Source organism: Elephas maximus, chromosome 15 (genome assembly GCF_024166365.1).
Source record: "Elephas maximus indicus isolate mEleMax1 chromosome 15, mEleMax1 primary haplotype, whole genome shotgun sequence".
Lineage (NCBI taxonomy): Eukaryota > Metazoa > Chordata > Mammalia > Proboscidea > Elephantidae > Elephas > Elephas maximus.
In genome coordinates this window covers 43,565,342-43,578,379 of record NC_064833.1, presented here as the reverse complement: position 1 = coordinate 43,578,379, position 13,038 = coordinate 43,565,342, and positions in this window count along the sequence as shown.

Below are 13,038 nucleotides of genomic sequence, written 5' to 3'. Positions count from 1 at the left end.
GGTAGCTTGTCCAAGGCCACTCTGTGGGAAAGGGGCAGAGCTGGGCTCCATTCCACCTCTACCTGGCTCCAACAGTCATAACCTCTATAATATAAACTAACACAAACAAAGGTTTGCTTTAAAGTTAGACAGAAACTCAGTAGTTGCTGACCTCATTTCTTTGTTATACTCACATTTATCGAGCAGCTTCTGTGTGCCGTAACAGGTGATGGGAAAACTCCAGCAACTCTTCATAACTCCTTGCTTCTTGTCAAATTTGTTGGATCTCTTGCTCTGCCCAGGGTCTTTCCCGGTTCCTCACTTGGCACACTCTCTGTGGTCCTTTTCATGTACTCCTCTATCTGACAAGAGAAGTCTTCATTTCCAGGTCTGTATTTCTCATCCAGCACCAGATGCATGTTTCCAGCTGTGTCCAGTGTCTCACAGGCACCTAAAATTCAGCATGACCAAGTCTCAACTCGTTATCCTACCTCTCAAACCCACTCCTTCTCCAATGAACTGTATCTCTGTTCTCTTGTATCCCAAGCTAGAGACTTCAGGGCTATCTTTGACCCCTCTCTCTTCTTTGTGTTTCAAATCCATTAGTCAACCAATCCCACTGGTTCTATCTCCTAAACAGTTCTTGGATCTTCCCCCTCCTTTTTGTAACCACTGCCCAGTCATAATTCAAGTTGTTGACCCCTTCCCTGGTCTATCAAAAACCTTCCCCACCCCAGATCCCTGAGTTCCCAAAGCACCTAATCCTTCACTCAGTTAGCCTTCATCTCAGTGCTCTGAAATTACAGGTCTATTTCTATTTGAGGCATGAACCATGTTCCAATCATCGAATATCTCTGGCACATAAGTATCTAGAACATAGTGTCCTTGAAGTTTTGCTGAATGAATGTTAGCACCAATGACATTTCCAGAAATGCTCAATCAAACCACCAAGATACTTTGCTTAAAGGCCCTCAACTTTTACATCCATGGTTTTGGGTAAAGCTCAGACGTAAGGACCAGCAGGATTTCTGGATCCTACCCCTGAAAGTTCAGTTAGGCTGACTAAAGTATTCCTACCCCTGAAATCGTTCCTCAGTTTTACAATTTGGGAGCATTTCAAATCATAGATTCTAAATTACCCCCTCTTCAAAATGTATATGATTGCTCTAGCTTTATTGCCTGCAGTAAGCTTTTATTTTCTCAAGAGATCATCTGAATGCTTTATCTTAAAAAGCACTTTTTAGTACTGTGGTTGGTTCCTTGTGATTGCAGAAAGCCCTGAGACTATGCAGAAAAGCAAAAATATTCATTACATTTTGTACAGATTTTTGTACCAATGACAATGGCATTATAGGAACAAAACGAAACTGTCTTGTAGCTAAAGCAAAAAAAAAAAAAAAGACTCCGTTCATGTTTTGTTGTTCTTGTGAAACCAACGTGCTGCTGTGATGCCCCTGTCTGTTTTATATGACTCAAAGTGTCTAGACATGGTTTCTGAAGAACTCCAGACGTGAGCATTTTCACTCCATAGTGACATTAAAGAAGGTCACGGCTCTCCCTTTAGAAACTAGGGTATATTCATTCAGGCCTTATAACATTGATGGATCCAGGGAATACAGTGGTATTTGTCACCTGCATTTTCACATTCAATTGGGTAATTATTCGTTCAAGGACAAAATAAATGCTTCCTAAGTTTTAAGTTCCCAGGGTGTGGGATACTGAGTAACTGGCTTGGGAAATGACAAAGATAGAGCTTTGTGAATGTCAGGCCTCATTCTTGTGAAAGCAATTCATTTTCGATCCACTTCTTTGCCTGTATCTTTGTTCACTCATTTGTTTATCTTCTCATCCACCCATCCAGCAAATACTGAATGACATTGGAGACACGATGGTAGAAAAATAGACACGAATCTTGTCTTCATAGAGACAAGCAAGGACATTCAGCACTTACAAATTGGGCCACTAGGACTTTTTAACCTTTTGCTTAAATCCAAAATTTAAATCACTTTTTTTTTTAACCTGTGGCTCTTCCATCATTCAACAAACATTCATTAAGCATTGTTATGTTGAGGCCTATGTTAATACTACAGAGATAAGGAAAACATGGGCATGATCCTGTCGCCTAGGCAGCTGGTGGTGGGGAAGACAAGACGATACCACATGGAACGTGCAACGACAGGGATCTATATCTGGCCTATGAGGAGGTATCACTGAGTGGAGCTGACAGGATGAGAAAAAGTTGGCCGCTTCAATTTCAGGAGGGGCAGGCAGGTGCTCGGGCAGACATAGTCTACTCAAAGGCGGCAAAGGGTGTCAAGAGATAAGAGAGAGGGAGGCAGGGTCATAGAAGGCCATGTTTGCTTTACTGAAATCTATGCTGCAGATGATGGAAATCCATTGCATTCTGGATTGATCGTGCCAGTGAGTGCAGAGAATGGACTTGAGGGGAACCAGCCTGGAGCAGAGAGACCAGTTAAGAGGCTGCTGCAATTGTCTCAGCAAGATATGGTGAGGGCCTGAGGAAGGACAGTGGAGGTGGAATGGAGATGAAGAGGACAGAGATTCAAGAACTATTGGGAAGGCTGAATTGGCAGAGGGATGGAATGGTGTGGGAATGAAGGATCGTGAAAGTCAAGGGCTCCTAGGCTTCCAGCATTGGTGACTGGATAGAAGATGGTGACACCAACTGGATAGAAAATACAGGAAGAATAGTGCTTTGGATTTGTTGAGGTACATGTGGGGAATTAAAAATACACAGGTATGAAGTTTTGACAAGTCTGGGCTAAAGATAGGAATTAGGGAGTTATTAGCATATAGGTGTTTACTGAATTGACTGTGATGCCATTGGCAGATATTGAAACATTATAAAAGACAGACCTGCAACACTAATCCCTTTCTTTCCTGATAATATCAATAATTGAGCATCGATATTGATATTGGGTACTGAGATTGACATTGAATTGCATACTGATGATGTGATTTCCAGAGTGCCCTTAGAGAGGTGTTTCTTGTCTAGGTACTAGAAATAACCATCGTGTGGTCTTTCCTGTCTTCTTCAATTTGCATAATGTTTTCAAGGGTTCATCTTGTTGTAGCATCCACCAGTCCCTAGTATGGGTGTGCCATATTTTATTTATCCATTCATCAACTGATGGGTGCTTTGATCTCATAGACCAACACTGTCCAGTAGAAATACAATGTGAGCCATAAATGTGAGCCACATAGGTACTTTTAAATTTTCTAGCAGCCACATCTTTTTTAAAAAAACACACAAGTGAAATTAATTTTAATAGTATAGTCAACTCATTATGTCAAAAATATTATTATTTCACCATAAAATCAATATACAAATTATTAATGCATTTTTTTGTACTAAATCTTTGAAATATAATATTTATTTTATACTTAGAGCAAGTATCTTGATTTGGACTAGCCACATTTCAAGTTCTAGTGGCTACCATATTGGACAGCAGAGTTATAGGCAATATGAACTGTTTCTGGTTTTCTTCTTTGCTTTGGCTTCTAGGAAGCTTATGGTAAGTTCGTGGTTAAGTGATTTTTCCATTAACATTATTCCAGCATTCCAGATTGCTTTCCTACTTTTTGTTTTCCCTTTGTTTCATCTTTCTTATTTGTCTCTTTTTGTCATTTGTTCATAATTTACGTTAGTTCATTATAATTTGTGCATCCTCCTTTATAAATTGCCTTAATTAAAGTTGTAAAGCTCTGCTGAGGGGTCTGAGAAGAAAACTGCTGACAAAATAAACTTCTCACTGGGAGCACTCAGGTAGTGAACTGATTTGAAGAATTGAATTTAAACCTGTGTCCTTAGATGCTGCTGCTCAGCCTCTGCCTACCTCTCTCCCCTTCGCCCCAACACCAACCTCAGCAAGCTGGTCTCTGAAAATATAATTATTCCTAGATACTTAGTAAGTAAAAGAGCAGAAGTGAGTACAACTGCATGTGACTGGTAGATATAGGCACCAGGAAACAGGCCAGAGATATTGCTTGGAATCAGTTTATCTAGAAAACATTCAGTAAGTTGGAAAAAAAAAAAACAAAAAAACACAACACAACATTATTCTATGAAAACTCGAAAACAAAACCTGTTGCCGTTGAGGTGATTCCAACCCTTAGCAACCCTGTAAGACATAGTAGAAATGCCCCACAGGGTTTTCAAGGAGCAGCTGGTGGATTCGAATTGCTTACCTTTTGGTTAGCAACCAAACACTTAATCACTGTGCCACCAGGGCTCCACCGTGTGCCACCATAACCTCTCCTAAATAGCAGGATAGAGAAAGCAAGCAATACAGATGATCCTCAAAGCATTTTCACTAAATGCTTTCACCATGTAATGAACTTTTTTTTTTTGAACATTTTATTATGATTTGGGTGAAAGTATACAGAGCAAATCAGTTTCCTATTCAACAATTTATACACGTTTTGTTTTGTGACTTTAGTTGCAATATCCTCAATGTGACAGCACTCTACCCACATCCTCCCTGGGCTCCCTGTTTCCATTCGTCCATCCTTCCTGTTCTTTCTTGCCTTCTGAACTTTGATTTTGAGCAAATGCTGCCCTTTTGGTCTGGTACAGTTGATTGTTCTGAGAAGCACGTGCCTCACAGAGGTTATTGTTCACTTTATAGACCTGTCTATTGTTTGGCTGAAAGATGATCTCCGGGAGTGGGTTCAGTTCCAAGTTTGAAGGGTGTCTAAGGGAGTTCTACCAGTCTCTATCAGACCAGTATATCTGGTCTTTTTTTTTATGAATTTGGATTTTGTTCTACATTTTTCTCCTACTCTGTCTAGGACCCACTACTGTGATCCAATCAGAGCAATCAGTATTGATAACTGGGCTCCATCTAGTTCTTCTGGTCTCATGCTAGTGGAGGCTGTAGTTCGTGTGATCCATTAGCCCTTTGGACTAATTGTTTCCTTGAGACTTTGATTTTCTTCACTCTTTTTTGCTCCGGATGGGAACAGACCAATTGTTGTAACTTAGATGGCCACTCTAAGCTTTTAAGATCCCAGTCACAACTCACCGAAGTAGGATGTAGAACATTGTTTTTATGGACTATGTTATGCCAATTGACTTAGATGTCCTCTGAGAAGACTATGGTCCTAAGCTCTCAAGCTCAAGTGACTCCAGGTGTTTGGCTATGGCTAAGCAGTTTTCATAACTGTGCCCCTGTGTGCTCTACTATATACATGGATATATTTGCAGCACATACAAATGCATATGTAGAAATATCCTCTGCCAGACCTATATATGCTCATGGGTGTACGCCCATATGCCATCCCACACCTAATGAACTTCCTTAGATGCTGAAAAAACCCCAAACCATTACCATCTATTCCTACTGATAGTGACCCTATAGGACAGAGTAGAACTGCCCTGTAGGGTTTCCAAGGAGCAGCTGGTGGATTTAAACTGCCGACCTTTTGACTAGCAGCCATAGCTCTTAACCATTGAGCCAGTGGTTAAGGCTCCTTAGACACTGAAAGTTCTATCAAATATCCTTTCCCATTTCTCTGCCTGTACCTATGCTGGGCCCTTCCCCAGATTGCCCTTCTCCCTCTCCTGCCCTTCCAAGCCTCCAAACCCAGCTCAAATATCACTTCAGTGAAGTCATCCCCAATTCTTGCTACCATAGTGCTTTGTGTACACCTTTCGTATTGCACTGATCACACTCTTGTGTCTATGTCCTCGACCAGGCTGCAAGCATAGGCCCTTGGTCAGGAACCATGTTGCCTTCATTTCTGTATTTCCAAAACTTGGCAGAGAAGCTGGCACATAACTGGTGCTGAATAGGTTGATGAGCAGAGACAGTGCAAGCCACAGTGTTCATAGTGTGCTGGGCAGGGAGCTGAGGGCTTCACGCATGCATCTCATTTACTTTTCACCACCCTCTGATGTTGTCCTCTCTGTTCAGCAGACTAAGACCTGAGACACATAAAAAAAAGTGGTTAATTAACTTACCCAAGGTCACACAGCAAGTTAGTGGCAAAGCTTTAAACATGCCTACCTACCTTTGAGGCGTTCCAATCTGTAAAAGAGACAACCTTTCTTTTTATAACAATCTTAAGAACTAAAGAAGTGAATTTGCTTCAGATTGGACAGAGTAAGGAATATGTCTTTTCTGCCAAAAGTAGCTGTTGTTACTTTTCAGCCAAGTTAAAAATGGCTACTGTATTCGTTTTAACAAAGCACCACAATCTGGGTGGTTTATAAGAATAGAAACGTATTGTCTCACAGTTCTGGAGGCTATGGGTCCAAAAGCAGGGTGTGGGCCATGTTGATTCCCTTTGAGGGCCCTGGAGGAGAATCTGTTCCATGCCTCTCCTAGCTTCTAGTGACGGCCAGAGATCCTTGGCGATCCTTAGTCATTCATTCCTTCGCGTATAGGTCACTCCGATTTCTGTCTTTGTCTTTACATGTCTTCCTTCTGTGCCTTTCTCAGTGTTTCTTCTCCTCTTTTTATAAAGACATCACTCATATTGGATTAGAACCCACCCTATTCCAATATGACCTCGCGTTAATCTAACTGAGAACATCTTCGAAGATTCCATTTCCAAACAAGGTCACCTTCACAGGTAAAAGGGTTAGAACTTCAACATATCTTTTTGTGGGGGACACAATTCAATCCATAATAGTTACCATAGATAAATATTGTATGTTTGTATATAGTATGTATATATTAGTCTATCATTGTTTTGGATAAATGTTGGAGGGGACCATGCAAGATATCAGGATTCATTGAAGAAGAATAGAAAACCAGCAACTTATTAGATTTGTGTGAAATGAAAACAATTTTGCATTAACAACTTTAAAAACATTCTGCTTGGATTTCTGTAACTGTCTGCCACATTCAAATTCAAACCATCCCCAAATCAGCATTTACTTGCTAGAACAATTAATTTACCCTCAAAATTGAAAAGCCTTACTGAAACTTTTAAAGGCCCAGGTTCACTAGTCCATTAATATGAGGCTGTAATATCGGGGATAATTTTCAAAGACCAGATGCTAAATTGATTTAAGGTCATCAGCTGGTGTGCTTCTAAAATAAACTTCTCTATACTTTATGAAAGGTCAACAGAGAATGAATTCATGAATTTGCACATAGATTCATTAATAATGAAACAGTTCTACATTTCAGATTCCTCGTGTGTATATATATATATATATATATATATATATATATGTAACATCAAAGACTTCTGTTCCAAGTGCTATTATGTCTTCTCATTTGAATATTTTTGCCAAGAATATTTTCTTTGTAAAGAGAAAAGAAAGCTGTCGCGGAATAAATGGAAAGACTGAAAAATGCACAGCTGCAGGATTGCCCCCACCTAGTGTGTTGTGAATACACTGGGACATTAAACACAGAATATTCAAAAGCTGGGTGCTTTAGAGTCAGGTTTTATTTAGCTTCCACACAACTAATTACACCTTGGAAAATTCTATAAAAATTTAAAAGACAACTAGTTGCTTGGTTTAAACATGGGCAGACCTGTTTTCCACTAGAAAAATTCTAGATCTCATTAGCTTTCTTAGTGATTGCTCATAAAATGGAATAGACTTGTTTTTCTGTTGAAAAAATGTAGGGTGTGGGATTATTTTGTAATTTTTGGTAAAAACTGTTGTTTATATCATGCTAAAAAAAAGCCCACTTCCTCCTGCTCTCCCCTTTTTCTTTTTCCTGACTGCTTTCTTTTGATTGAGAATATGGTTTATGAATATAACTCCCACGTGTCTGTCAGTTTGTCATACTGTGGGGGCTCGCATGTTGCTGTGATGCTGGAAGTTATGCCGCTGATATTCAGATACCCACAGGGTCACCCAGGATGGACAGGTTTCCGCTGAGCTTCCAGACTAAGACAGACTAGGAAGAAGGACCTGGCACTCTACTTCTGAAAAGAATTAACCAGTGAAAACCTTACGAATAGCAGCAGAATGTTGTCTGATAATAGTGCCGGAAGATGAGCCCCCCAGGTTGGAAGACACTCAAAAGATGACTAGGGAAGAGCTGCCTCCTCAAAGCAGAGTCGACCTTAATGACATGGATAGAGTCAAGCTTTTGGGACCTTCATTTGCTGATGTACCACAAGTCAAAATGAGAAGAAACAGCTGCAAACATCCATTAATAATTGGAAGTGGAATGTATGAAATGTGAATCTAGGAAAATTGGAAAGTCATCAGAAATGAAATGGAACGCATGAACACTGATATCCTAGGCATTAGTGAGCTGAAATGGACAGGTATTGGCCATTTTGAATCAGACAATCATGTGGTCTACTATGCCGGGAATGACAGCTTGAAGAGGAATGGCATTGTATTCATCATCAAAAAGAACATTTCAAGATCTATCCTGACATACAATGCTGTCAGTGATAGGATAATATTCATACGCCTACAAGAAGACCAGTTAATGTGACTATTATTCAAATTTACACACCAATCACTAAGACCAGAGGTGAAGAATTTGAGGATTTTTACCAGCTTCTGCAGTCTGAAATTGATCAAACATACAATCAGGATAATTACTAGTGACTGGAATGCGAAAGTTAGAAACAAAGAAGACGACTCGGTAGTTGGAAAATATGGCCTTGGTGATAGAAACAATGCCAAATTGCATGACAGAATTTTGCAAGACCAATGACTTCTTCATCGCAAATACTTTTTTTCACCAACATAAACAGCAGCTATACACATGGATCTCCCCAGATGGAATACACAAGAATCAAATCAACTATATCTGTGGAAAGAGACAATGGTAAATCTCAATATCATCAGTCAGTCAGAACAAGGTCAGGGGCCAACTGCAGAAGAGACCATCAATCGCTCACATGCAAGTTCAAGTTGAAACTGAAGAAAATTAGAACACGTCGACGAGAGCCAAAGTACAACCCTGAGTAGTATATCCCACTTGAATTTAGAGACCATCTCAAGAATAGATTTGATGCGTCGAACACTGATGACCGAAAACCAGAACAGTTGTAGAATGACACCAAGGACAGCATCCATGAAGAAAGTAAAGAGTTCATTAAAGACATGAGAGAAAGAAAAGACCTAACTGATGTCAGAAGAGAATCTGAAACTTAACTTTTGAACATCGAGTAGCCAAAGCAAAAGGAAGAAATGATGAAGTAAAAGAACTGAACAGATTTCAAAGGGCAGCTCCAGAAGACAAGTGTTATAATGATATGTGCAAAGAGCCAGAGAGAGAAAACCAAAAGGGAAGAACATGCTTGGGATTTCTCGAGCTGAAAGAACTGAAGAAACAATTCAAGCCTCGAGTTGCAATACTGAAGGATTCCATGAGGAAAATATTAAACAATGCAGGAAGATGGAAGGAATACAGAATGATTATACTAAAAAGAACTGGTTGATGTCCAGCCATTTCAGGAGGCAGCATATGAACAGGAACTGATGGTACTGAGGGAAGAAGTCCAAGCTGCACTGAAGGCACTGGCAAAAAACAAGCCTCCAGGAATTGACAGAATGTCAATGGAGATGTTTCAACAAACGGATGCAGTGCTAGAAGTGCTCACTTGCCTATGCCAGGAGATTTGGAAGATAGCTACGAGGACAATTGACTCGAAGAGATCCATATTTATAACTATTCCCAAGAAAGGTGAATGTAGAAATTATCAAATAATTATCATTAGTATCACACTCAAGTAAAATTTTGAAGATTTTTACCAGTTTCTGCAGTCTGAAATTGATCAAACATACAACCAGGATAATTATTGGTGATTGGAATTTGAAAGTTAGAAACAAAGAAGAATTGGTAGTTGGAAAATATGGCCTTGGTGATAGAAACAATGCCAGATTGCATGATAGAATTTTGCAAGACCAACAACTTCTTCATTGCAAATACTTTTTTTCACCAACATAAACAGCGACTATATACATTTTTTTTTTATATATACATGGACCTCCCCAGATGGAATACACAGGTTTCCTGACTTTAAACCTAGCAGTATCCACTTTTTCTGTTTGAAGGGCTGCCTCTTGTCTATGTACAGGTTCCTCATGAGCACAATTAAGTGTTCTGGAATTCCCATTCTTCTGAATGTTATCTATAATTTGTTATGAACCACAAAGTTGAATGCCTTTGCATAGTCGATAAAACACAGGTAAACATCTTTCTGGTGTTCTCTTCATTCAGTTGAGATCCATCTGACATCAGCAATGATATTCCTCTTTCCACACCTTCTTCCGAATCTGGCTTGAACTTCCATCAGTTCTCGGTTGATGTACTGCTTCGACTGCTTTTGAATGATCTTCAGCAAAATTTTACTTGCATGTGATATTAATGATATTGTTTGATAATTTCCACGTTCTGTTGTACCACCTTTCTTTGGAATGGGTACAGATATGGATCTCTTCTAGTCAGTTGGCCTGGAAGCTGTCTTTAAAATTTCTCGACATAAGTATCACAGATTGAATTGTGTCCCCCAAAAATGTGTGTATCAATTTGGCTGGGCCATGATTCCCGGTATTGTGTGATTGTCCACCATTTTGTCACCTGATATGATTTTCCTATGGATTATAAATCCTGCCTGTATGATATTAATGAGGGAGTATGGGCAGCAGTTTTGTTGATGAGGCACGACTTAATCTACGGGATTGTGTGTTGTTTTCCTTTGGGATATAAAAGAGAAGTGAGCAGAAAGATGGGTGGCGGGGTGGGGGGTACCTCATAACACTAAGAAAGCAGTGCCAGAAGCAGAGCATGTCCTTTTGACCCAGGGTTCCTGTGTGGGGAAGCTCCTAGTTCAGGGAAGGATTGATGAGAAAGAACTTCTTCCAGAGCCAACAGAGAAAGTCTTCTCCTGGAGCTGATGCCCTGAGTTTGGACTTTTAGCCTACTTTACTGGTAAGGAAATAAATTTCTCTTTCCACTTGTGGTATTTCTGTTATAGCAGCACGAGATAACTAAGACAATGAGTGAGTACCTCCAGCGATGCATCTGTTTGTTGAAACATGTCAACTGATATTCCATCAGTTCCTGGAGCCTTGTTTTTCGCTATTCAGTGTAACCTGGACTTCTTCCTTCAGTACCATCAGTTCTTGATAATATGCTCCTTCCTGAAATGGCTGAACATCAACCAATTCTGTTTGGTACAGTGACTCTGTGTATTCCTTCTATCTTCTTTTGATGCTTCCTGCATTGTTCAATATTTTCCCTGTAGAATCCTTCAGTATTGCAACTCGAGGCTCAAATTTCACGAGCTACCCTGAAGTACAATGCTATCAATGATAGCATAATATCCATATGCCTACAAGGAAGTCCAGTTAATATGACTAATATTTAAATTTATGCACCAACCACAATGCCAAAGACGAGGAAATTGAAGATTTTTACCAGCTTCTGTGGTCTGAAATTGATCTGAACAACAAATCACCTTCACACACATTACCACATTTGACATTCCCAAGAACACTAGTAGATATAAACATTATACATGGTATGGAGCCAGGTCCTTCTAAGCATAGTGGAAGGATTAGTACTTCCAGGTATTTCCTTTTTTTAAAAAAATTTCTTTAGTTTTTATAAATATAAGATTAGGAAAATGTAGATATGCAGATCACAGAATTCTAAAAAGCTATTAAAATATAAATTTGATTTCAAGCTCCCTGGGGACCAAGAAAATTGAGAAACCTAGCCAATTACATGATTCATATTTGTAAAAATAAATAATGTTAATAATTTAGTGAAGTAAAACTTCAGGGAAATAAATTTGAAACTTCCTGATGGGTCTTCACAAACAGGGGGATAGATATTGGCCTTAACAGTATCCCAGCAGGAGAAATGATAGTCCTAAAGAAAGGCGGGAAAGTTTAACTGAATTATACTAACTTGCTTTCCTCTATGTGGAAAGGAAATACTTCCTAAATTGAATATGATAGACTTTCCTCAGTGCAAACCTCCATCAGAGAGTAGGTCAGGCCTTTAAGGAAAGACATTTTGGGATTCTAAAAGACTCTAATGGACTTTAGAAATTACAATAAAGTTACTTATCAATGAAGAACAGAGTCCTTTTCTTCATTCTTGCAAAAACAATACACTAAACCGAAAAGAGGAGTCCCTGCATGGTACAGTTAACTTGGTTGGCTACTAAAGTTGGCTGCTAAATGAAAGGCTGGCATTTAGAGTCTACCCAGAGGTGCTGTGGAAGAAAGGGATGGTGATTTACTTCTGAAAAGCCAGCCATTGAAAACCCAATGGAGCACAGTTCTACTCTGAAACTCATGGGCTCTAACGGGCAACTAGTTAGCTCTGGAAGTCATGTTCCTCCCACTCTGCTGATTAGAGTCTTTCTAAAGTGCTCAGTAAAGAGTCCTGGTGGAGCAGTGGTTAAGCACTTGGCTGCTAACTGAAAGGTTGGTGGTTCAAACCCACCAGCCACTCCATGGGAGAAAGATGTGGCAGTCTGCTTCCATAAAGATTGCAGCCTTGGAAACCCTATGGGCTAGTTCTACTCTGTCCTATAGGGTCGCTATGTGTCAGAATCAGCTTGACAGCCAACGTTTTTTTATTTTTATAAAAGTACTCATTATCAAAGAAAAATTTTAGTAATGGAGGGAACAGAACACATTTTCACTTACAAAAAATATATCTTTCAAGACATAAGAACTGTGCATATATCCTAATAATGAAGGGGAAAAAACCTTTTTGTACAACTCATCTTGGAAGCTTAAGTATTGCATCCTGCATTTTTGATTTCTCCATGTAGAAAAGATGCCATTTTAGAAAATTCAGGTCCTATTTAAATGTGAAGAAGGTACAAATCAGCTAACAATGGTCCTCCCCTAAGTTTTAATTGAAAAGGGAGGAGTAGTTGGTTCTCCTTCTACCATAGATCAGCAGGCAGGCTTAGCAACCCTGTCCAATGCCAGACCGCCTGTATTTATTAGGCAATGTGGTCTAGAAGAAAAAGCATAGTCAGACAGGCGAGAATTTAAAGCTCATGTTGGCATTGACTGGCTGTATGATCTCATTTAATCTCTCCACGCCTTTCTTTTCTGAGAAAAGGAATATGCATCTT